This window comes from Pseudophryne corroboree, chromosome 2 (assembly GCF_028390025.1).
Source record: "Pseudophryne corroboree isolate aPseCor3 chromosome 2, aPseCor3.hap2, whole genome shotgun sequence".
NCBI lineage: Eukaryota > Metazoa > Chordata > Amphibia > Anura > Myobatrachidae > Pseudophryne > Pseudophryne corroboree.
Window position 1 is genome coordinate 272,793,943 of NC_086445.1, and position 27,230 is coordinate 272,821,172.

The 27,230-nt window shown below is 48.2% G+C and overlaps 1 pseudogene; it reads left to right on the forward strand.

Moving 5' to 3' along the window:
* The first annotated feature begins 20,785 nt into the window (after positions 1-20,785).
* LOC135052621 (5S ribosomal RNA) lies at positions 20,786-20,904 on the forward strand (annotated as a pseudogene).
* The last annotated feature ends 6,326 nt before the right edge of the window (positions 20,905-27,230 follow it).

Below are 27,230 nucleotides of genomic sequence, written 5' to 3' on the forward strand. Positions count from 1 at the left end.
CAGGAAAAGAGACAACAACGGTTAGTAGCCACATACACCACACTCTCACGACAGGAGAAGTGTCAGCGGCTAATGCCATACCAACCCAAAGAAGCTAAGTGCGTCAGGGTGGGCGCCTTGTGGAGCCCAGTGTACCTCGCAGAAAGAGATTTAACAAAGGTAAGTTTTCTGCTGCGGGGTACACTGGGCTTCCCCAAGGATTGGACAATGGGGATGTCCTAAAGCAGTTCCTTATGGGAGGGGACGCACTGTACCGGGCACAAGAACCCGGCGTTCAAAGGAAGCATCCTGGGAAGCGGCAGTATCGAAGGCATAGAACCTTATGAACGTGTTCCCTGAGGACCACGTAGCCGCCTTGCACAATTTATCAAGGGTCGCACCACGTTGGACCGCCCAAGAAGGTCCAATAGACCGAGTAGAATGGGCCGTGATGTGAGCAGGAGCTGACAGACCAGCCCTCACATTAGCATGTGCAATCACCATTCTAATCCATCTGGCCAGGGTCTGCTTGTGAGCAGGCCAGCCACGTTTGTGAAATCCAAATAAAACAAAGAGAGAATCAGATTTTCAAATAGAAGCAGTTCTCTTCACATAGATACGGAGAGCCCGTACCACATCCAAAGACCGCTCTTTGGGAGATAAATCAGGAGAGACAAAGGCCGGAACCACAATCTCTTGATTAAGGTGGAACGAAGAAACCACCTTAGACAAATATCCGAGACGAGTCCTAAGAACTGCCCGGTCATGGTGGAAAAATCAGATATGGGGAACAACAAGACAAGGCACCCAGATCCTACACTCTTCTAGCAGAGGCAATAGCCAGCAAGAACACCACCTTAAGGGAAAGCCACTTAAGGTCAGCTGAACCCAGGGGTTCAAACGGAGGCTCCTGCAACGCCTCCAAAACCACCGACAAGTCCCAAGGAGCCACAGGCGGGACATAGGGAGGTTGGATACGCAACACACCCTGAGTGATAGTATGAACATCAGGTAAAGTCGCAATTTTTCTCTGAAACCACACCGACAAGGCAGAAATCTGAACCTTGAGGGAGGCCAGACGCAGGCCTAAATCTAGGCCCTGCTGCAGAAAAGCCAAAAGTTTGGTTGTACTAAACTTGGAAGCGTCATAATTATTAGATGCGCACCAAACAAAGTAGGAATGCCAGACCCCATGGTAAATCCGAGCAGAAGACGGTTTCCGGGCCCGCAACAAAGTTTTAATGACCTCTTCAGAAAAACCCTTAGCCTTCAAGACGGAAGCTTCAAGAGCCATGCCATCAAAGACAGCCGGGCTAGGTCCTGGTAGACACAGGGGCCCTGAACGAGGAGGTCTGGGCGTTGTGGAAGTAGAAGTGGACGCTCTGACGATAGGCCTTGCAGATCTGAGAACCAGTGCCGTCTGGGCCATGCCGGAGCTATGAGAAGCAGATTTCCTTTTTCTTGCTTGAACTTCTGAATTACCCTGGACAGGAGTAACACCAGAGGGAACACGTACGGCAGCCGAAACCTCCACGGCACCGCCAGCGCATCCACGAATGCTAGTTGAGGATCCCTTGTCCTTGCTCCAAAGACCGTAACCTTGTGATTGTGTCGAGACGCCATCAGATCTACATCTGGAAGACCCCACTTTTCCACTAGGAGTTGAAACACTTCTGGATGGAGGCCCCACTCGCCGGCATGCACGTCCTGATGACTGAGAAAGTCCGCTTCCCAATTCAGGACTCCCGGAATGAATATTGCTGATATGGCCGGTAGATGGCGTTCCGCCCAACATAGAATCCGTGAAACTTCCTTCATTGCCAAACGGCTTCGAGTGCCGCCTTGATTATTTATGTAAGCCACTGTGGTGGCCTTGTCCGACTGTACTTGAACAGGATGGTTCTGAATTAAATGCTGGGCCAGGTTCAATGCATTGAAGACCGCCCGCAATTCCAGAATTTTGATCGAGAGGAGAGATTCCTCCTTGGTCCACCGACCCTGCACCGCGCCCCAACCTCTTAAACTGGCATCTGTCGTCAACAGGAGCCAGTTGGATATCCAGAAGGGACGGCCCCTGCAGAATTGTTGGTCGCGGAGCCACCAAAGTAGCGACAGACGGACCTCCGGAGTCAATGAGATCATTTGAGACCTGATCCGGTGAGGTAGGCCGTCCCACTTGGCTAGAATCAGCCTCTGGAGGGGGCGAGAATGGAATTGAGCATACTCCACCATGTCGAATGCAGAGACCATGAGGCCCAGCACCTGCATTGCCGAATGTATCGACACTTGCGGATGAGAAAGGAAGCAACGAATCCTGACCTGAAGCTTCAGGACTTTCTCCTGAGACAAGAACAACCGCTGGTTGTGAGTGTCCAATAGCGCTCCCAGGTGCACCATGCTCTGAGCAGGGACCAGGGAGGATTTCTTCCAGTTGATGAGCCACCCGTGGGCTTGTAGAAACCGGACCGTCATATCCAGATGTCGTAGGAGAAGTTCTGGGGAATTTGCCAGGATTAACAAGTCGTCCAGGTATGGCAGTATCCGGACTCCTTGACGGCAGAGTACCACCGTCATCACCACCATTACTTTGGTGAAAACTCGCGGAGCCGTTGTTAAACCAAAAGGTAACGCCCGAAACTGGTAATGGAGGTTGCCAATAGCAAATCTCAGGTATTGCTGATGTGACGCTGCTATAGGGATATGCAGGTAAGCATCCTGTATGTCCAGGGAGACCATGTAGTCCCCAGGTTCCAGGGCCAGAACTATAGAGCAAAGGGTGTCCATACGGAACTTGGAAACCTTCACAAACCTGTTCAATGCCTTGAGATTGAGAATGGGCCAGGAGGACCCATTCGGTTTTGGGACTAGAAACAGCGGAGAATAATACCCCCGGCCCATCTGAGCAAGAGGCACCTGTACTACAACTCCTGTAACCAGGAGGGTCTGTACCACCGAATGCAGAGTGTTTGCCTTTCTCTGGTCCGACGGGACGTCTGTCTGGCAAAATCGATGAGGGGGTCGGTTTTTGAAGGCTATGGCGTAACCTTGAGTGATGACTTCCCATACCCAGGCATCTGAAGTGGTTTCAACCATTCCTGGGTATACCCTAGAAGCCGGCCCCCCACCCTGGGATCCCCCAGGGGAAGGCCCGCCCCGTCATGCAGCAGGCTTGTCGGTCTTGGAAGATGGCTGACGGGCAGCCCGGGCTCTTTTGGGCTTCGGCTTACCAGGTTTGGAAGTGCGTGCCTGCTTGTGGTACGCCTGACTTTTTGCTTTACCTGAAGGGCGAAAGGGGCGAAAGGACGTACCTTTAGCCTTCGACACAGAAGGAGCAGTATTTGGCAGACAGGCAGTTTTGGCAGTAGCCAAGTCAGCCACTATCTTATTTAAGTCCTCCCCAAACAGAATATCTCCCTTGAAAGGGAGTACCTCCAGGGTTTTTCTAGAGTCCAGATCCACAGACCAGGATCTCAGCCACAATATCCGGCGAGCCAGGACTGACGCAGTAAAGGCCTTGGCTGCTAGGATACCGGCATCAGAAGCCGCCTCTTTAATATAGCGAGAAGCTGTGACAATATATGACAAGCATTTTCTAGCATGGTCAGAGGAGATTTCAGCTTCTAACTCCAAGGCCCATGCTTCAATAGCCTCGGCAGCCTATGTAGCTGCAATAGTGGGCCTTTGTGCAGCACCCGTGAGGGTGTAAATCGCTTTCAAACAACCCTCCACACGCTTATCCGTAGGCTCTTTTAGAGACGTGATGGTAGTGACAGGCAGAGCTGAGGAAACCACCATCCTAGCCACATGTGAGTCCACTGGAGGAGGCGTTTCCCAATTCTTAGACAGCTCTGGCGCGAGTGGATAGCGAGCCAGCATCTTCTTTTGAGGCACAAACTTTGTACCCGGGTTTTCCCAGGTTCCTGACGTATATCCACTAGGTGGCCAGAGTGAGGTAAAACTTGTTTAATCACCTTCTGACGCTTGAACCTATCTGGTTTCTTAGGAGGAACGGATGGCTCGGGATCATCCGTAATCTGCAGAATTAACTTAATAGCCTCCAAAAGATCAGGAACATCCACATGTGAACTACCCTCCCCATCAGCCGTATCTGAGTCAGAACCTGTGGGGTCAGTGTATGTGCTGTCTTCATCAGATGAGGTGTCAGTGACAGCAGTGGATTGTGAGGAGACAAGCGCTCGCTTAGAGGACCCCTTGGACTTAGGCGAGCGATGGTCAAACTTTTTTGTAGTCAGGGACTGGTTCAACTTCTTTAATTGAGCAGATAAATCGTCCGCCCATGGCGGGTTAGCTGCAGGGACCACGTACGGTTGTACCGGCATTGGGGGTCCCATAGGGGGTGTTAGTTTATGAACTAGCATATGCAGAAGTGTGGAAAAAGTGGCCCACGATAGGTCAGCATGTGCCTCTGTTGCCACAGTCCCACTGGGGGGCAAGGAGCCCCCAGAACCATAGCCCACAGCTGCTATATTCTCCTCATATGGGTCTGTGGCTTCAGCAACACCGGCAGTGTGTTCAGCCCCAGAACCGTTACCCTCAGAAGCAGACATGATATAACTTGCAGTATGAGGTAACACAGTACAATTATCAGCAGCACTATACTTCTAAACCCAAACCCCTGCGCAGTGTAGTCAGCACTAGCAGAGATAAAGGAGAGATATGGTGACTAAATCACAGAGAAAAATACGTAATTCAGTATATCTTTGTGAAAATCCTATATTAGATAAAACCTGACGAACCAAGCCCCTTCAGGTTATAGAATATAGGGATAGCAAGTTGAGTGAAAGACACGAAATGGACAACACTCAGCTATCAAATGCACACACAGAAAGTCACAGTTTGAACAATGCAGAGGTTATTACAGACAATAATACTGCACTGGACTAGCTTACACAGCTATATAACAGGAGATATAACAGTACACAGTAAGAACTGGATGTATATCACAGGGTAATTGTACTGGGAAACCCTGACTAAGTGCACTCTTTCTTACTAACACTGACTAAAAAAGGCAGGTAGAATACTTAAGTGTCATGTAAAGGCACAGCGCTGACAACCAGGCGGCTTTACATAGGAGGATTTGCCCAAGCAGTCCCAGGAACAGTGAGCTGAGGGATAATGGCGCCGCAGACACTGACAGGGAGTGAGGAAAAGACAGAGATGCAGCTCCAGGGCAGGAACACTTGCTAGAAATGGCGCCCTTGGGCTGGTGGAGGGGCTTCAGGTCTAAGCCTTATCCCCCTTGCTGGCAAAACCACCGGGTACTGTGGGCGATATAAAAATTGGTTTGGAGAGAAAACCTGACCTGCGCCCATGCCCTGGTGATCTAGTGGGATTGCCTGTACTGCCACAGTGTCCACCGCCAGCGCGCGCGGCCCGCCTCCCACTGACCGCGCCGGATCGCGATAAAGACCGGGTCCCGCAAGCGGGACAAACTTACCACCTCCCTAAGCGCGGCCACGTGATCCTGGAGAGCCCCAGCCGTGTGTGTCTAACGTGAAGAAAACCGGAGCCTCTGCTGTAGGTACCCGGCAACCAGGGCTCGGGACTGTACAGCGCCGCTGGGGAGAGCTGGAGCAACAGCAGTGAATGTCTCCTGACATTTACCACTGCTGCTGCCCTTGAAGTCTTCACTTTTTTCTCACAAAAAAAGCTCTTTTTAGGGCTGCCTGGAGCAGCCCTCCTGTTAAGTGCCTGCTTACTGCAGCACCAACTTACAAAACTGAGCTCCTGTGCAGGGAGGTGGGGTTATAGAGGAGGCGGCGCTGTGCATTCTGGGAACAGTCAAAGCTCGGAACAAGATCCTACTTTACACCCCATTGTCCAATCCTTGTGGAGCCCAGTGTATCCCGCAGCAGAAAATCACATTTCTGTTGTACTTGAAGCTCAGGTACTAGAAAGGCATCCTGGGAACTATAGTTTGTCCTCAATTTTGTTTACTTTAGGTACAGTAAATAATGAGCTACAAATACCAGCAATGGATGATCCTGAGAGAGTATTCCACTGTCCCTTGGTGTGTCTATCATCTGCCAAGTGTGATGGGGGTGAATTCAAGTGTTTTGAATGCTGGCAGCTACTAGATGGCACCCGAAAGGAGCAATTAAATTGTTTCTCCACTCGAGAGCACACAGCCTCCGGCACTGACATTACTGTTATGTTGTTCCGTCATTTTGATGGGCAGGTAACTTGTTAAACTATAAATGAATAACGGGGTAAATTAGAAAAAAATGTATGTAGATTTACAGTAGTAATGATGGGAACTGGAATGGAGAGTCCATGGGGGTAATTCCAAGATGATCGCAGCAGGAAAGTTTTTAGCAGTTGGGCAAAACCATCTGCAGGGGTGGGGGGTGGGTGGGGCAGATATAACATGTGCAGAAAGAGTTAGATTTGGGTGGGTTATTTTGTTTCTGTGCAGGGTAAATACTGGCTGCTTTATTTTTACACTGCAATTTAGATTGCAGATTGAACTCACCACACCCAAATCTATCTCTCTCTGCACATGTTATATCTGCCTCCCCTGCAGTGCACATGGTTTTGCCCAACTGCTAACAGAATTCCTGCTGCAATCAACTTGGAATTACCCCCATATACATTGGCTATGAACCATAAATGGTGACGGATTCGGTATGATATACCGGCAGACGGCTTGCCGGCTGTCGGTATTCCGACAGCGAGGCAGCAAGTCCCTGCGCAAGCTAGCTGCGCTCGCCACTCTTCAGGCCCGGTGGTGAGCGTTGTGTGCCACAGGTTCTATTCCCACTTGGTTGGTGGAGTGGACCCACCAACCGAGTGGGAATTAGGGGCAGGTGTCAGTATGGCAGGATTCCAGCATCGGTCTCCTGAAGTTAACGTGTAGTAGTAATTTTTCTTACCAATATTAGTGTCAGGTCCCCGCCACGGCCGCCGGGCTTGTCCCTCCGAGGCTGCTGGCTGCCCGGGCGGCCATCCCCGCTGGCGGTTTCTGTCGCCCGGCGCTCCGTCCGGCGTCCATAGGGTGGACGTCGCGGGCGCGTCCGACGTCTCCGGGGATGGGTGACGTCATCAGCGCCTCTCCAATCAGGGGCTGGCGGGAAGTACAAATCCAGACGCCGGGCAGAGCTCCGGCGCCTGAGTATCATCGCTACTACCGTACCTGTGATCTTCAGAGCTCCTGTGCTTCCAGCATCCTGTGCTTCCAAGCATCCTGTGCTTCCAGCGTCCTGTGCTTCCAGCGTCCCGTGTCTCTGTGCCTCCAGCACCTCCGTGCCTCCAGCACCTCCGTGCCTCAGCACCTCCGTGCCTCAGCACTCAGCACCTCCGTGCCTCAGCACCTCCATGCCTCAGCACTCAGCATCTCCGTGCCTCAGCACCTCCGTTCCTCAGCACTCAGCACCTCCGTGCCTCAGCACCTCCATGCCTCCAGCACCTCCGTGTCTCAGCACTCAGCACCTCCATGCCTCAGCACCTCCATGCCTCAGCACTCAGCACCTCCGTGCCTCAGCACTCAGCACCTCCGTGCCTCCAGCACCTCCGTGTTTCAGCACTCAGCACCTCCGTGCCTCAGCACCTCCGTGCCTCCAGCACCATCGTGCCTCCAAGCACCTCAATGTTTCTAAGCGCCTCAGCGCCTTCAAACACCTCAGTACCTCTAGCATTTCAGTGCCTCTAGCACCTCAGTACCTCCAGCACCTCAACATCGTTCACAGTAAGCTTTTGGTACTCTCCACCAATTCACCAGCACCTTTACAAGTCTTGTTTTTCAGGAAACCTTCAAGCATCCACCCGTGCCTCCTGCCTACCGTCCTAATCCTGTATGAGGAAGACCTACATCCGGCCATCTCTACTGCGACCCAGTAGCGGTTCCTCTTCCCGGTCACCGGAAGAGACCCCGAGTCCACAACACTTCTAAACCAGGTCAGTGATAGTATACTCAGGCCACATGGACCCGGGGGATAGGAACACAGAGTCGAGTGCCATCCAAAGTTTGGCTTCCCGAGTTCAGTCTCAAGAGGCGACACAGGGTCAGGTGATGCAATATCTCCAGGAATTGTCCGGCCGATTGGATCAAATTCAAGCATCCTTAGCCTCCGCAATTCCGGCTCCAGTTCCCGTAACTGCTCCAGCTGCTGTTTCCAGTAATGTTCAGCCTCTGGCTGGTACCAGGTCACTTCTTCAGCTTCCTACTCCTTCCCGTTATAATGGGAACCCAAAGAATTGCCGTGGTTTTCTAAATCAGTGCGAGGTGCACTTCGAGCTGCTCTCTCATAACTTCCCTACGGATCGCTCTAAGGTAGCGTATATAATTTCCCTGCTTGAAGGGTCAGCGTTGGATTGGGTGTCTCCGTTATGGGAACGATCTGATCCCGTGGTTTCCAACTACACCAACTTCATCACGTCCTTTCGAAGAATCTTCGACGAGCCCGGCAGGATGACCACTGCTTCTTCCGACTTGCTCCGTGTTCGTCAGGGCTCCCGTTCCGTGGGTCAGTACGTGGTTCATTTCCAGATCATTGCCTCTGAATTGCGCTGGAATAATGACGCTCTGAGAGCTGCCTTCTGGAACGGTCTCTCCGACCGGCTGAAAGATGAGTTGGTCACAAGGGATCTGCCGGATCCATTAGAAGAGTTGATTTCCCTTTGCGTCAAGGTGGATCTTCGGATGCAGGAGCGTGGAAGAGAACGTAGCCGTTCAGATCGTTCCAGGTTCCGGAATCCTACTCCTAGACCGGTGGCTGTGCCTAGTTTGGACGAACCCATGCAAATTAACCGATCCCGACTGTCTCCGGAAGAACGACAGCGTCGTCGTGAGGGCAAACTTTGCCTTTACTGTGGAGCCGCAGATCATTTCCTCAAGTTTTGTAAATCCCGTCTGGGAAATGGGCAGGCCTAGCTTGTTCCGGAGGAGTCAAGCTGGGGGTCACGACTAATCTTCTCCAATTTTGGACTGTTTGCTTCCTGTAACTTTAATCAACAATTCAGTCTCCAAGTCTTGTGAAGCCCTGTTGGATTCCGGAGCTGCGGGGAACTTTGTTTCTTCCTCCTGTGTCCAAAGCATGGATTTAAAGTTACGGCCTATCGAGCGGCCTATTTCGTTGACGGCTATCAACGGTACTAGGATTTCCAAGGGTCTCATAATGTGGCGCACGGAGCCAGTTAAGCTGCAGGTCGGGGCTCTACATCAAGAAAGTCTGGAACTCTTGGTGATTCCAGAAATGCATCACGATCTGGTCCTTGGAATGCCTTGGCTTAAAATTCATAATCCCCACATTGACTGGAAGTCTTCTCAAATTCTGTCTTGGAGTTCCTTTTGTCACACTAACTGTCTCACTCCCGTTTGTCCGCTCCGTGTCTCTTCTTAGACGGATGAAGAGCATATTCCGGAGGCGTATCAAGGGTTCAAAGATGTGTTTTCGGAACAGGCAGCTGATCTGTTACCACCTCATAGGCCTTGGGACTGCCCTATTGACCTTGTCCCAGGGAAGACGCCACCTCATGGTCGCACATATCCCCTGTCACTTCCCGAGACTCAAGCTATGTCGGACTATATTAAGTCCAATCTGCTCAAGGGATTCATTTGCTCCTCTTCCTCCCCTGCTGGAGCGGGCTTCTTTTTCGTGAAGAAGGACGGGGGGTTGAGACCATGTATCGACTACCGCGGCTTAAACGATATCACCATCAAGAATAAATACCCCTTGCCACTAATCACAGAGTTATTTGATAGGGTTCGTGGCGCCCGCGTTTTCTCCAAACTTGACTTGAGGGGAGCTTATAATCTTATACGCATCCGAGAAGGGGATGAATGGAAGACCGCCTTCAATACCCGGGATGGGCATTATGAATACCTGGTGATGCCGTTCGGCCTTAGTAATGCTCCTGCTGTTTTCCAGGGATTCGTCAACGAAATCTTCCGAGACATGTTATATCAAAGTGTTGTGGGATATTTGGACGACATACTGATTTTTTCCAAAAATCTTGTTGAACACAGGACTCAAGTCAAAGAAGTGCTCCACCGTTTACGAAAGAATCATCTCTATGCTAAGCTCTCCAAATGTACCTTCGAAGTAACATCAATTCCGTTCCTCGGTTATATCATCTCGGGGACGGAGCTTCGCATGGATCCGGAGAAGCTCTCTGCCATTCGTGACTGGACTCAGCCTCTCTCTTTAAAAGCAATACAAAGATTCCTGGGCTTTGCGAATTACTACAGGAAATTCGTTAGAGGTTTCTCCACCATTGTTGCACCCATTTCTGCCTTGACGAGAAAGGGCACTAATCCGAGTTTGTGGCCTCCCGAAGCCATTGAGGCCTTTTCCCACTTGAAGTTAGCTTTCATGTCCGCTCCAGTTCTCCAACAACCAAATTTCGATGAACCTTTCTTCCTAGAGGTTGACGCATCTTCAGTTGGAGTTGGGGCCGTTCTCTCTCAGTACTCCCTCTGATAAGAAATTACATCCGTGTGGCTTCCACTCTCGGAAATTCTCTCCGGCCGAACGAAATTACACTACTGGAGACCAGGAACTTTTGGCAATTAAATCCGCCTGGGAAGAGTGGAGATATCTCTTGGAGGGGGCTAAACATGTGTTTACCATTTACACGGATCACAAAAATTTGTTGTATATCAAATCCGCACAATGCTTGAATCCTCGCCAAGCGAGATGGGCACTTTTCTTTACTCGATTTTCTTTTGTTATCAAGTACCGGGCCGGGACTCTCAATACTAAAGCGGATGCGTTGTCCCGTTCACAGATTTCCACAGACGAGGATGAATCTTTCGAGCAGAGTTTAATTCTAACTCCAATTTCTGTCTCCGCTGCTTTAACTACTCCAGCTCCTCCTCCTGGAAGAATGTCCATACCAGCTAGATTTCGGCCAAGAATTCTACAGTGGGCCCATAACTCCAAGTTTTCCGGTCATCCCGGTGCCCAGAAGATGTACAAGTTTCTGCAAAGGTCTTACTGGTGGGACACCATGAGGAAAGATGTACAGGATTAAGTTAATTCTTGTCCACAGTGTACACAACATAAATCTCCTCGCCTGCCTCCTGCTGGGTTGCTTCGTCCTCTACCTATCCCTATGAGACCCTGGACTCACATTTCCATGGATTTCATCACTGACTTGCCCTGTTCCAAAGGTTGCAACACCATCTGGGTGATCGTCGACCGTTTTTCGAAGATGGCACACTTCGTTCCATTGACTGGTCTACCGACAGCTCCGTGTCACAACTGAGGGCCTGAGCTGACGGAAGGCAGCCTCAGTTGTAGGGGCTGAGATGTACCGGAACCTGGAAGGTTGTATCAGACCCCTGGACATGTAAGTAACATGAAGAGAAACCGCCCGAAGGCGTGACCACGACAACTTGAGTAAAAGTCAATGATATTTATTTATGACAAACTCCATGCATCATAGTAGCAGTAAAAAGTAACATAAAAATCAGCAGAGAAATAATAATACAGTTCCTGGGTACTACAGGGTGGCAGGGGCCACAGAGCTCTGGTGGTATGAGACAGTTCTTATTATCTGCAAGTTGGAAAGTCCTTACCAGGCTCAACTGTAGCAATGAGGAAAGCCCAGGGTCGTACCAGCTGGTGTTCCAGGGAAAGCTGGACTGCTGTAGATAAAATGCTGCTGTGGGTACTGGTTAGAACCAGACAGGTGTTGGCACGGAGTGGATACTGGCTGGAACCAGTTAAATAATAAATAAAGCTTGAGAGCGATGCAATGTAGATGAAATGTAGAATTTGAGAGCGGAGAAATAATAATACCGGTGGAGAGTGGTAAACTGCAGAAAGGACACCGGCCCTTTAAGAGAAGCTGTACACTGCTGGAAGCTAAGCTGGAAGCAGGTGATGTTGTAGCTGGAAACAGGTGAGTCCAGAATGGATCGGAGAGTCAGGCTACACCGCAGATGGAATGCTGGTGCGGGTCTCTATAGCAGAAGTCTGGAGACAGGAGCTGGAACCTGGAAGACATTCACAGAAGAGAGACAAACTGGAACTAGGTTTGACAACCAAAGCACTGACGCCTTCCTTGCTCAGGCACAGTGTATTTATACCTGCAGCAAGGAAGGCATTGGCTAGGCAATTATGCAAATTAATAATACTGACAACGGATTGGTAGGAATGATCAGCTGACAGAATCCAAGATGGCTGCGCCCATGCAGACACTTGGAGGGAAGTTTGGATTGTAATCCATGTGGTCTGGAAAACAGTAATGGCGGCGCCGGCCACCGGAGACAGGAGACGCCAGGCTGACAGATGCACATCCGACCACGCGGACACAGCGGAGGCCGCGGCTGACGTAATCGCCACTCTGAATGCAGAAGCTCAGGGACGGCGGCGGAGGCCGCGGGAGACGCCATGCCAGATGTATAAGGCGTTACTGTGACTGCGTCCAGAGAGACAGGAGAGGATGCGGGAATGTGCACACCAGGATAACAGATGGGATCCGGTCCTGGAGCGCTGAGCCAGCCTTAGGAGGCATCTGATAGGTAAGAAATGGCGTCCAGATACCCGGATCGTGACAGCACCCCCCCCCCTTTAGGAGTGGCCCCAGGACACTTCTTTGGCTTTTGAGGAAACTTGGAATGGAATCTCCGGACCAAGGCAGGAGCATGGACATCAGAAGCATTGGTCCATGAACGTTCCTCAGGGCCATAACCCTTCCAGTCAATAAGATACTGAAGTTGACCGTAACGGTGACGTGAGTCCAGGATCTTGGCTACTTCATACTCAACGCCTCGTTGAGTTTGGACTTTCGGAGTTGGAGGAAGTGAGGAATGAAACCGATTCAAGATTAGCGGTTTCAACAGGGAAACATGGAATGTCCTGGGTATCTTTAAGAAGGGAGGCAACTGGAGTCTGTAAGCAACAGGATTGATGACTTGATCAATTTTAAAAGGACCGATGTAGCGAGGTGCAAACTTCATACTGGGAACTCTTAACCTCAAATTCTTTGTGGATAACCATACCCGATCACCCACCTTGAGAGCAGGAACTGCTCAACGCTTCTTATCCGCAAACTTCTTGTACCTGAACGATGCCTTGAGCAGAGCTGATCGTACGCTCTTCCAGATATTGGCAAACTGATGCAAGGTGATATCCACTGCGGGAACAGAAGTTGCTGGAAGCGGTTGGAACTCAGGGACTTTAGGGTGGAATCCAAAGTTGGTGAAGAATGGTGTTGAAGAAGATGAAGAATGATACTGGTTGTTATGACAGAACTTGGCCCAGGGAAGTAATTGAACCCAGTCATCTTGAGAGGAGGACACATAGATGCGGAGGAAGGACTCCAAGTCCTGATTCACCCTCTCAGTTTGACCATTGGTCTGAGGATGGTAAGCCGTGGAAAACTTTAGCTTGACTTGGAGGGCTTGACATAAACTTCGCCAGAATTTGGCTGTGAATTGAACTCCTCGATCTGAGATAATTTCTTCTGGAAGACCGTGGAGTCGAAAGATCTCTTGTATGAATACTTGAGCCAACTTGGAAGCTGACCGAAGACCGGTGAGAGGAATGAAGTGTGCCATCTTGGTGAACCGGTCAACTACCACCCAGATGGTATTAAACTTGTTGCACATGGGCAAATCTGTAATAAAATCCATCGACAAATGGGTCCATGGTCGACGGGGAACAGATAGTGGAACCAGTTGCCCCGCAGGCGACTGGCGGGATACTTTATGTTGAGCACACTTTGGGCAAGATGCAATAAACTCCAAAACGTCCTTTTTCAGAGTTGGCCACCAATAAGACCTAGAGATAAACTCCAGGGTTTTTTGGATACCTGTATGTCCGGCAAAGCGGGAAGCATGGGCCCAATGCATGAGCTTCTTCCTTAGTGTCGGCTTCACAAAACTTTTCCCTGATGGGGGCGTAGAGTCCATCCCTACCGTGGAGAATGCCAACGGATTTATAATAGGATGCTTGTCTGAAGACTCTGACTCATTTTCTTGCTCCCATGAGCGGGAAAGGGCATCGGCCTTGCGATTCTGAGAGCCCGGACAGAACTGGAGTTTAAAGTCGAACCTGGAAAAGAAAAGTGCCCATCTGGCCTGACGAGGGTTGAGACATTGTGCGCCTTTCAGATATAGAAGGTTCTTGTGGTCTGTAAGGATGGTGATTGAATGAGAAGCTCCCTCCAACAGATATCTCCACTCCTCTAGAGCGAGCTTGATGGCTAGCAACTCCTGGTCGCCAATGGCATAGTTGCGCTCCGCTGGGGAGAACTTCCGTGAGAAGAAACTGCAAGGATGTAAATGGCCATCTTTAGCCCTCTGAGATAACACCGCTCCTACTCCAACGGAGGAGGCATCCACCTCTAGGATGAAAGGAGAGTCGATGTCAGGCTGTTTCAGGACAGGCGCAGAGATGATCCTCTGTTTTAAAAGATGAAAAGCTTGCATGGCTTCTTCAGACCACTTGGACGGGTTAGCACCCTTCTTGGTAAAAGCAGTAATAGGCGCCACAATGGTGGAAAAGTCTCGTATAAACTTTCGGTAATAATTGGCGAACCCTAAGAACCTCTGGACCCCTTTGAGGGTTAAGGGTACCGGCCAATTCTGGATTGCTTGTAGTTTCTCAGGATCCATCTCTAGTCCGGAACCGGACACAATGTACCCTAGAAACGGAATGGACTTGACTTCAAAGACGCATTTCTCTAATTTGCAATAGAGATGATTGACACGGAGACGGGACAGAACCTCCTTTACCCAAAAACGATGTTCCTCTAAATTGTTGGCAAAAATGAGGATATCGTCTAGATAGACCACGACATGACGGTATAGAATGTCTCTGAAGATCTCATTGACGAAATGCTGGAAGACAGCTGGAGCATTGCTCAATCCGAAGGGCATGACGAGGTACTCATAATGTCCGTCACGGGTGTTAAATGCGGTCTTCCACTCGTCACCCTCACGGATCCGGATGAGATTGTATGCACCTCTCAAGTCCAGCTTTGTAAAGATGGTAGCTCCGCTAACTCTGTCAAAGAGCTCAGTAATCAGGGGTAAAGGATAGCGGTTCTTAATGGTAATGTCGTTCAAACCTCTGTAGTCGATGCACGGCCGCAGACCACCATCTTTCTTTTTTACAAAAAAGAAGCCTGCGCCGGCTGGAGAAGAAGAAGGTCGAATGAACCCCTTTGCTAGGTTCTCTTTAATGTATTCCTCCATAGAATGCGTCTCGGGCAGAGACAACGGATAAGTTCGGCCTCGAGGTGGAACCTTCCCTGGAACGAGATCAATCGGGCAGTCCCATTCTCTATGAGGAGGAAGGATATCAGCAGAAGCTTTACTGAACACATCCGTGAAATCTTGATATGGAGGAGGTGGAACATCAGACGACCTGGGGGAGGAAGAACAGACAGGCAACACTTTAAACAAACATGTCTCAGCACAGGAGGGACCCCATGCCAGGATTTGCGTAGTCGTCCAATCAATTGTAGGATTGTGAAGACGGAGCCATGGAAGGCCCAGGACCACAGGATGTGTGGCTCTTGGAATCACTAAAAGTGAAATAAGTTCGGAATGAAGAACTCCCACTCTCAGACGAACTGGTAGAGTCCTTAGAGCAATAACTGTATCAAAAATTTTACTGCCATCCACGGCAGTTAAGGAAAAGGAGGAAGGAAGTCTCTCGGTGGGTAGGGACCACCGTTTAACATAGGCTTCGGTAATAAAGTTCCCAGCTGCTCCGGAATCCAGGAGGGCAATGACGTTCTGATAACGTTGAGCAACTTGAAGCGAGACTGGGAGCTTACAATCTTGAGGAGATGGAGAGGAGATCATTACTCCTAGCCGGCCCTCTCCTTGACGAGCTAGGACTTGGAGTCCCGGACGTTTGGGACAGGCATTAATGGTGTGAGACGGAGCTGCACAATAAAGACAGAGAGACTCGGAGAGACGTCTTCGGCGCTCAGCAGGAGTTAAACGGGAACGGCCAATTTGCATGGGTTCATCTTTAGTTGGTGACAGTTGGCGAGGAGGAGGAGCAGAAGATTTTGGAGCAGATGATCTTCCACGCTCAGTTGCTCTCTCTCTGAAACGTAAGTCAACTTTTGTACAAAGTGAGATTAGCTCATCTAACTTGGAGGGTAAGTCTCTGGTAGCTAACTCATCTTTAATACGCTCAGATAAGCCATGCCAGAATGCAGCATACAGGGCCTCGTCGTTCCATGCCAGTTCAGATGCCAGGATCTGGAACTGTATAAGATATTGTCCTACAGTATGTGATCCCTGGCGTAAACGGAGAATCTCAGACGAAGCTGAAGTTACCCGGCCTGGCTCGTCGAAGATGCGCCTGAATGTTGACACGAATGCAGTGTAAGAAGATAGCAGGGTGTCGGACCTCTCCCATAACGGTGATGCCCAGTCAAGGGCTGAGCCACTGAGAAGTGAAATGATGTAGGCAATTTTTGTACGGTCACTGGGAAAATTGCCAGGTTGTAGCTCAAACTGAATCTCACACTGGTTGAGAAATCCCCTGCAGAATCTTGGAGATCCGTTAAATTTTGCTGGCGTTGGAAGATGAAGACGTGGAGCAGAAACGGGTAAGGTGGGTGGGGTTATAGTTGGAGTCACTGTGGTTGACGCCCCAGATGCGCCTGATCCACGGATAGTTGTCTGAATCCCATCCAGCCGAGTAGAGAGATCCTGGAGACAGCGGATGATGTGGCCCTGTGCAGCCTCCTGATGTTCAAGTCGGGCTGCCAGTTCTTGCATCGGCCTGGCCGCTTGATCCTGGTCTCCGGCTGGATTCATTTGGTCAGTGCTTTCTGTCACAACTGAGGGCCTGAGCTGACGGAAGGCAGCCTCAGTTGTAGGGGCTGAGATGTACCGGAACCTGGAAGGTTGTATCAGACCCCTGGACATGTAAGTAACATGAAGAGAAACCGCCCGAAGGCGTGACCACGACAACTTGAGTAAAAGTCAATGATATTTATTTATGACAAACTCCATGCATCACAGTAGCAGTAAAAAGTAACATAAAAATCAGCAGAGAAATAATAATACAGTTCCTGGGTACTACAGGGTGGCAGGGGCCACAGAGCTCTGGTGGTATGAGACAGTTCTTATTATCTGCAAGTTGGAAAGTCCTTACCAGGCTCAACTGTAGCAATGAGGAAAGCCCAGGGTCGTACCAGCTGGTGTTCCAGGGAAAGCTGGACTGCTGTAGATAAAATGCTGCTGTGGGTACTGGTTAGAACCAGACAGGTGTTGGCACGGAGTGGATACTGGCTGGAACCAGTTAAATAATAAATAAAGCTTGAGAGCGATGCAATGTAGATGAAATGTAGAATTTGAGAGCGGAGAAATAATAATACCGGTGGAGAGTGGTAAACTGCAGAAAGGACACCGGCCCTTTAAGAGAAGCTGTACACTGCTGGAAGCTAAGCTGGAAGCAGGTGATGTTGTAGCTGGAAACAGGTGAGTCCAGAATGGATCGGAGAGTCAGGCTACACCGCAGATGGAATGCTGGTGCGGGTCTCTATAGCAGAAGTCTGGAGACAGGAGCTGGAACCTGGAAGACATTCACAGAAGAGAGACAAACTGGAACTAGGTTTGACAACCAAAGCACTGACGCCTTCCTTGCTCAGGCACAGTGTATTTATACCTGCAGCAAGGAAGGCATTGGCTAGGCAATTATGCAAATTAATAATACTGACAACGGATTGGTAGGAATGATCAGCTGACAGAATCCAAGATGGCTGCGCCCATGCAGACACTTGGAGGGAAGTTTGGATTGTAATCCATGTGGTCTGGAAAACAGTAATGGCGGCGCCGACCACCGGAGACAGGAGACGCCAGGCTGACAGATGCACATCCGACCACGCGGACACAGCGGAGGCCGCGGCTGACGTAATCGCCACTCTGAATGCAGAAGCTCAGGGACGGCGGCGGAGGCCGCGGGAGACGCCATGCCAGATGTATAAGGCGTTACTGTGACTGCGTCCAGAGAGACAGGAGAGGATGCGGGAATGTGCACATCAGGATAACAGATGGGATCCGGTCCTGGAGCGCTGAGCCAGCCTTAGGAGGCATCTGATAGGTAAGAAATGGCGTCCAGATACCCGGATCGTGACACTCCGAAACTAGCTCTACTATTCATCCGAGAACATTTTCGGTTGCACGGGTTGCCTCAGGAAATAGTCTCTGATCGTGGGGTACAGTTTACCGCGAGGTTTTGGAAAGCCCTCTGCTCGGCCTTACAGATTAAACTTAAGTTTTCATCCGCTTATCATCCCCAAACGAATGGACAAACGGAACGAGTCAATCAAGATCTAGAGACTTTCCTTCGTCTTTATCTCTCCCCTTCACAGGACAGCTGGGTGGAGTTGTTACCTTGGGCGGAGTTTGCCCATAACCATTCATTTCATTCTTCCACTGGTGAATCTCCATTCTTCGTCAACTATGGGTTCCATCCACGTGTTCCGGAAATACCAAGCCTTCCGATAGAAGAGGTTCCAGCTGTAACATCCACTCTACTACACTTCGGACGAATTTGGCGTGGGATACATGCTAGTCTTAAAAAAGCCTCTGTCCGATACAAGTTCTATGCCAATAAGAAACGACGAGCCGCTCCTCAATACAAGGTTGGTGATAGGGTATGGCTGTCCACACGTAATCTCCGCTTAAAGGTGCCCACTATGAAGTATGCTCCAAGATTCATCGGTCCTTACCCTGTGCTACAAGTCCTGAATCCTGTGGTCTGTAAGTTGGGTTTACCTTCTCACCTGCGTATTCCAAATGCCTTCCATGTTTCTCTTCTTCGCCCTCTTGTCCTTAATCGTTTTCATTCAAAGTCCTCTAGTCCCACCTCGGTGGAAGCTGAAACAGGAACAGACTTCGAGATCAAAACAATTCTGGACTCTCGTTACCTTCACAAGAATCTGCAATATCTGGTGGAATGGAAAGGGTACGGTCCGGAGGAGAGAAGTTGGATAAAGGTTTCTGAGGTCTCGGCTCCTCGACTAGTCCGGATTTTCCATTCTAGACATCCTACAAAACCGGGGAAGTGTCCAGGGGCCACTCCTAGAGGAGGGGTTACTGTCAGATCCCCGCCGCGGCCGCCGGGCTTGTCCCTCCGAGGCTGCTGGCTGCCCGGGCAGCTGTCCCCGCTGGCGGTTTCTGGCGCCCGGCGCTCTGTCCGGCGTCCATAGGGTGGACGTCGTGGGCGCGTCCGACGTCTCCGGGGACGGGTGACGTCATCAGCGCCTCTCCAATCAGGGGCTGGCGGGAAGTACAAATCCAGATGCCGGGCAGAGCTCCGGCGCCTGAGTATCATCGCTACTACCGTACCTGTGATCTCCAGAGCTCCTGTGCTTCCAGCATTCCGTGCTTCCAGCATCCTGTGCTTCCAGCATCCTGTGCTTCCAGCGTCCTGTGCTTCCAGCGTCCCGTGTCTCCGTGCCTCCAGCACCTCCGTGCCTCCAGCACCTCCGTGCCTCAGCACCTCTGTGTCTCAGCACTCAGCACCTCCGTGCCTCCAGCACCTCCGTGCCTCAGCACTCAGCATCTCCGTGCCTCAGCACCTCCGTGCCTCAACACCTCCGTGCCTCCAGCACCTCCATGTCTCAGCACTCAGCACCTCCGTGCCTCAGCACTCAGCACCTCCATGCCTCAGCACCTCCGTGCCTCAGCACTCAGCACCTCCATGCCTCCAGCACCTCCGTGTCTCAGCACTCAGCACCTCCGTGCCTCCAGCACCATCGTGCCTCCAAGCACCTCAACGTTTCTAAGCCCCTCAGCGCCTTCAAACACCTCAGTACCTCTAGCATTTCAGTGCCTCTAGCACCTCAGTACCTCCAGCACCTCAACATCATTCACAGTAAGCTTTTGGTACTCTCCACCAATTCACCAGCACCTTTACAAGTCTTGTTTTTCAGGAAACCTTCAAGCATCCACTCGTGCCTCCTGCCTACCGTCCTAATCCTGTATGAGGAAGACCTACATCCGGCCATCTCTACTGCGACCCAGTAGCGGTTTCTCTGCCCGGTCACCGGAAGAGACCCAGAGTCCACAACACTTCCAAACCAGGTCAGTGATAATTAGTAGCTATCCAGTTATCATGTAGCAGTAGCACTCAACACACCTGCTATCATGGAGTTAGAATGGATGGATTTTTAACAATAGCTCTAAGATATTAGAATATTTATTTTACTCTATATGAAATGAAAAGATTACTATGCCTATCATAATCCCAATACAAAATGAATCTCGCCTTCCAATTTATGGATTTATGTTTTCAATAGGCTAGCTTCCCAAGCATAAACACATGAACTCCCTTACCAGGTGGTGAGAGGTCCCGCATTTGGTTTACTGTAGCTACCCCAAACTGTGTTTATACCATTTCGGCAGGTACATAATTATTACATTTTTCCTGTGGAAATTTCTTCACTGTATAAACCCCCAGCTCTGAGCTCTCACTTTAGAGAACTGTGGGACACTATCAATACCATTATACCTATCAGAAATCAGGAATGGCACGAATGGATGTATACAAAGTTTATGTTACATCCAGTGTCATATTTAACTATTAAAGGGACCTACAGGGACCCCACACTTACGTGGACCTACTACTTACTTCCATTTCCCTTTTTTCATTCTTATCTTCCTTCTGTGAACTCTCATCCACGATTCTGGAGAGCGTGTCCCCTCAGGAGACACGTCTCTTCCGTCTAACGGGGACAGCTGATTCACGCCTACTTGATCCGATACTATTCCTCTTCCCCTCTCATCCCATTATCCTTTACCAAAGGAGGAAATAATCCCTCCCTTTTCGGTGCACTCTCATTGGTGGCACAGGGCAAGTCCTCCTACGACCATACCCCTACGTTCACGCCCAATCTCGTCCGATCTTGGAAGCTAAACGAAGCTGGGCTGCGTGAGTACCTAGACGGACGACCACTAGGGAATACCCAGTGAAGTAGGAAGACCGCATTCCCTGTGGAACAACACTAACAGCAGGATCACCACTAATACTTGTTCTCACTATCTGTTGGATTGAGATCCCATCCCCGTTCTACCCTTTGTATCTAATCTTAGACAATGGTAAATGAACAGGGCCTGATTTCAGTTTGTGGGTTCTCCCTCTCACGAAATCAACCCAATCCAGGGCTGTATTAATACAAACACAGTTTGTACAGATCTTTGGCAGACGGAAGCAGCATGGCATGTAGCTATCTTCCTATAAGCATAATCAAGATCTGAACATTCCATTTTTTTCGGAATAGATCTCTTTTTTCCTGTTGGCATGTAAATGTTTATTCATGTCCAACCTCATTGTTTTGTTTTCTCTTTGCTGAGTTCCCATTAATTTTAGGAGTAGAAATAAAGACCATATATATTATATTTTAGGCACATCACTTATCAGTAGTTACTAAGATACAACAAGAGTGCGCCCAAACAAGAGTCATACTTTTTCTTTTTTCTCTGTAATCCATGAACATGCCTGTTTATAGGGATAGTATGGTAAGCCTATATATAGATACTAGCGTTTACCTGCGGATTCGTCCACTTGGATGTTTGTTATTACTCAGCTGAACTAATTTTACAAAGACAGTATTGCCATCTAATTTTGGGATGTATATTTTATATTGTACACATTGATCACAAAATTTCTTTGTAAACAATATTTGCAAATTTCCTTCAGGGATTAACACAAAAAGATGCTCAGGGCTATTAACTCATGAGCAAGCCACGTAAAGCTGACTATTGGAGAAGCAGCTGGTCCTGAGATCTACGCCTGCAGCCCTCAGCGCTTGCCCCTGCAAGTTGTTGATCGTCACAGCGATACAGACACTTACAGGCAACTGCAGGCACTTGAAATGAAAAGGAAAATTGTTGGGGATAAGGGGTATACGTGTTATTATAAACAGTCTCACCTGCACCGCATCTCAGTAAAAAAAAAAGACTCAATTAGGTTCCTCTGCAGAGAAGTCAATTTAAGTTGGGTCCGTGTCATAACTTAAGCAGAGTCAAGTACTGCAGAAGCATAATTGAAACACCAACTTTCAGTGCGTAGTGTCAAGTGTCTGGTTTTTCCAGTCCCTGATGTCACACTAAGATCATACATACCTCAGTTTCTTTCTAGGTCGCTAAGCTATACTCTAATGAAAACTAGAGATGTGCGGCGGGCACTTTTTGTGTTTTGTGCTTTGGTTTTGGTTCTAATTCCCCGCTCGTGTTTTGGTTTTGGCTTGGTTTTGCCAAAACCACCCTTTCGTGTTTTTGTTTTTGTTTTGGATCTGGATTATTTTTGAAAAAAACCTAAAAACAGCTAAAATCACAGAATTTGGGGGTAATTTTGCTCCCACTGTATTATTAATCTCAATAACATTAATTTTCGCTCATTTCCAGTCTATTCTGAACACCTCACACCTCACAATATTGTTTTTAGGCCAAAAGGTTGCACCTAGGTGGCTGGATGACTAAGCTAAGCGACACAGGTGTGCGGCACAAACACCTGGCCCATCTAGGAGTGGCACTGCAGTGGCAGACAGGATGGCACTATTCAAAAACTAGTCCCCAAACAGCACATGATGCAAAGAAGAAAAAGAGGTGCAATGAGGTAGCTGGATGACTATGCTAAGCGACACAAGTGTGCGGCACAAACACCTGGCCCATCTAGGAGTGGAACTGCAGTTGCAGACAGGATGACACTTAAAAAAACTAGGCCCCAAACAGCACATCATGCAAAGAAGAAAAAGAGGTGCAATGAGGTAACTGTATGACTAAGCTAAGAGACACAAGTGTGCGGCACAAACAACATGGGACGTGCTGGAATTTGCCCAGATGTAATACACGCACAATATTGGTGGCACAGGATAGCATACCCCTAAACCAACACACACACACACACACACACACACACACACACACACACACACACACACACACACACACACCCTTTTATTTGAAGATATTATAATAATATGCAGCACAGGCGAGCGTACCCCTACACCACACAGGGTAAACCCTGTAAAAATTATTTGGATAATAATATGGTGGTAGAGGACTTCCCGGAGGAATTTATTATTCATTTTGATGAACATCTTCTCCACATATTGTGGAAGTAACCTCCTACGCCGATCGCTGACAAGGTTACCGGCTGCACTAAACACTCTTTCAGAGTACGTACTGGAGGGGGGACAATTTACTGGAATTATACGCCAGTACCACTGTAATTATACAGCAGGATTATTGTAATTATACGGCAGGATCACTGTAATTATACGGCAGGATTACTATAATTATACGGCAGGATTACTGTAATTATACGGCAGGATTACTGGAATTATATGGCAGGATCACTGTAATTATACGGCAGGATTACTGGAATCAACGGCAGGATCACTGGAATTATATGACAGGAATACTGGAATTATGCGGCAAGATTACTGGAATTATATGGCAGTACCACTGTAATAATATGACAGGATTACTGGAATTATACAGAAGGATCACTGGAATTATATGACAGGAATACTGGAATTATGCGGCAAGATTACTGGAATTATATGGCAATACCACTGTAATAATACGACAGGATTACTGGAATTATACAGCAGGATTACTGGAATTATATGGCAGAATCACTGGAATTATACGGCAGGATTACTGGAATCATATGGCAGGATTACTGGAATTATATGGCAGTACCACTGTAATTATACGGCAGGATTACTGGAATTTTACGGCAGGATCACTTTAATTATCTGGCAGGATTACTGTAATTATATGGCAGGATCACTGTAATTATATGGCAGGATCACTGTAATTATATGGCAGGATTACTGTAATTATACGGAAGGATTACTGGTATTATACGGCAGGATCACTGGACATATATAGCAGTACCACTGGACATATACAGCAGTACCACTGGACATATACGGCAGCACAAGGACACCACCACTGGACTGATGCAGGACAACACAGCACCATTGCAATGGACTGGATTTATACAGCAGCACTGGACATATGGCAGCAGAAGACACCACTGTGACTGGTCACTGGACTGACTGATGCACAGGACACTACCACTGGTCTGATGCAGGACAACACAGCAACACTGTAAGGGACTTATTATACAGCAGCACTGTACATATGGCAGCAGAGGACACAACTGTGACAGGTCACTGGACTGACAGATGCATAGGACACTTCCACTGGTCTGATGCAGGACAACACAGAAACACTGTAAGGGACTTATTATACAGCAGCACTGGACATATGGCAGCAGAGGACACAACTGTGACTGGTCACTGGACTGACAGATGCATAGGACACTTCCACTGGTCTGATGCAGGACAACACAGAAACACTGTAAGTGTAACCCTGATTTAGGGTTTAAACAACACTTATACTGAGGTAGTTATAATATGGTGACTAAAATGGAGTATAAGCATATATATTATTCATATAAAAGTTAATGGATGTTGTAATACTGTATGCATGTTTTGAGGTAAATAATACAGTTCACATATATGTAATTGTATGTACATTGATGTAAATGTAGTGGTGAATACAATGAAGGCTTATTTTATGGTTTCACAGTGTATCTAAAGGGTTAATGTCCTTGTGCTCCTAACTGTCAATCACCTAGTGGGGTGATTGCCAGTGGGCGGGGCATCACCTCAGAGTGGGTCATGTGACTACTAGAGAAGGGTGGAGAGGTGCTGTGAGTGTAGCTGAGGGAGAGACTGCATATCCCTTGGTGAGAGGACATAGTTTTTTGCTGCTCCGGCCGTCGCTCGCATTAGAGCTGAGCGGTATACATTGCGGTGGCCGGAGGGGGCTTAGTGTGTGTAGCCAGAACAGGGCTTCCTTACTGTAAAGGTGGTGACAGCAGCATTGAGACTCAGCACTGTTCACAGAACCCGGCATCAGCGCTAGTCAACTCACCCAGCAGTATTGGAAGGGCGCACCTATGACAGGGAGACAGAGAGGGTTCCTCCTATTACCGGCACAGACTCTGACAGCCACAACAAAGAAGCCAGGACCAGCAGCAGAGGCTCCATTCTGTGTGGCTGTAAGTGTAAGGGAGGAGTCGGGGGAGTGGCTGCAGCAGCATCACTAGATCGTAGAAGTGGGAGTGCATAATCCAGCCATTTATATTACCCCTACACTAAGCACAGCAAGCCATAGGTGACTATTGTACATAGTCAATTTCATATTGGGACTAAGGACTCCAGGGCTAGGCCGCAATAATGGCTATTAAGCAGGAGGACAGTAATGGGTCACAGTAATCAGAGTGACCTATAATGACAGTTCCATGTATGGCTTAATCATAGTGCTAAGGAGAAGGTAGAAAGCACTGGATATATATATGTAACAGGAGGAGTGGAGTGAAACTTGAACTGTTTAACGCTTCATAAATAGTTTTAAAGCTCCCCCATATATCAGCATCACATCAGTCAAAGGAGAGCCAGAGACATTGTTCCGCAGCGCTAAATAGAAAGTAACACCCTAAAGCTGCCACCTAATGTGTGTATTTATGCCCCTGAATTAGCAGAATTAGAGGCAAGGACATTAAAGGTAGCCATACTACAGTGACATTGGATGGATGTTAAAGCCTCTTAGCCACAAAGGATTAGACTATCATCCCGATTCAAGGACTAGCTTGTGGCACTTTAATACAACTGTGTTATATGTATATTCGTGAACCCGTAAGAAGGACTGACACGTAAGAGACTATTAGTTTTAAAGTTAAAGGATTTGAGCTCGCTGTGACTATGATAAGAGAAACCATCTCTTGCAGATATATTTAATATAGACTCATCCTAAGAGACAACAATAATTTGAGGCATACAGGAATCGAAAAGCTATATATGCTCTGAAATATAGAAAGCATCAGCTACTTCAAATGGACACAAGGACGCAGCATAACAAAGGTTTATCATACCAGCTTCTTAGGAGTTTAGTTTAATACTGGACAACTACGGTAACATTTTTACTGAGGAAAGGATACAGATTCCTTGGTAATCAACTGTTGATGTTACTATCTATGAGCTAAATAGATACTTTCTGTTATCTGCCAAGGAGGAACTATAAGTAACCTTATAGGAGAAAGTAATCGCTACCATAAGTAGACTGAGCCAAACATCTTTCTCTTTAACTGAAGGGAGAACTGATAGTTGATACTAAAACATAGTGTCAGACATTCTGTATTAACTGCTGTTATTTTTAGGAAGTTTATGGGCCCTTATAGTGCACTATCATATTAAGAGTACCCGGGTCACTCTAACACTCTAACACCTAAGGGTGTCTTGAAAAGAAAAAGGATTTGTTGTATTGCATGCAGGTACTGTGTATAGGCCTAATTGACCGGGGGTTAGCATGGATTAATGACTTAAAGGGGAATGTGTAATTGATGAAATGTTATTGTATACTTAATCCATTTGGTACTGGTCATTAAAGTGTTATACTTTCCATGTGTGTCTGGTCCGTCTGGAAGTTGATCTGAAGATCCAGGAAGAAAGAGACAGGTATATTAGATAATATATCTATGATATAAGGGAATCATCCCCTAAGGATAGAGATCAGGCTTACTCAAGCAAGCCTTAACGGTAGTTAAATACTACACATAGCTTGAGTGGAGGCACAGCTATTAGGTAACCATCCCTTAATAGAATACATAGACAGCTCTCGTTCAAGGTATTGAGGGTAGGGTTACATTTGGAGGCACCGCGTGAGATAGAAGTTACACTCAGGCCCTGTTACACCACAGGTGTCAGCTGCCATTAATTATTATTGATAAAGTCCTCACATCCCTAAAAATAAAATACAAATATGGGAAAGAAGCAAAGGAACAGGGAGAAGGTTGGACATAAAGCCATTGCTGTATCAGTTGGGAGAGTTGAAGCCAATAGAGAATGTAAAAGTATGGACAAACAAGAGTACCATAAGGGACCAGGCTTAAAGGAAGAGGTGACATGCAAGTTTGTGGGAACTTTTGTAAATAACCTAGGTGTGAAAAATGAAAAAATATTAGATGTCCCTGTAGAGTTGGAGAAGAGAAAGAAAAAATCAAAGGACAAGAAAGTCAGACTTGATCCCCACCTAAAGGATAGTGAGGGAGGTGTTAGTGACAACCTTGCTCATACTTTGGTCGCTAACATGGATTATGGAATGAAAGGAGATAAGAATGTTCTACCACTGAAAGAGAGAGTTCCAGGGGAAGTGAAGATAGATGTAGGTATACAGAGATTAGAAACTGTGCTAAAGCAAATAGCTGAGGATTATAAGAAACATGGAC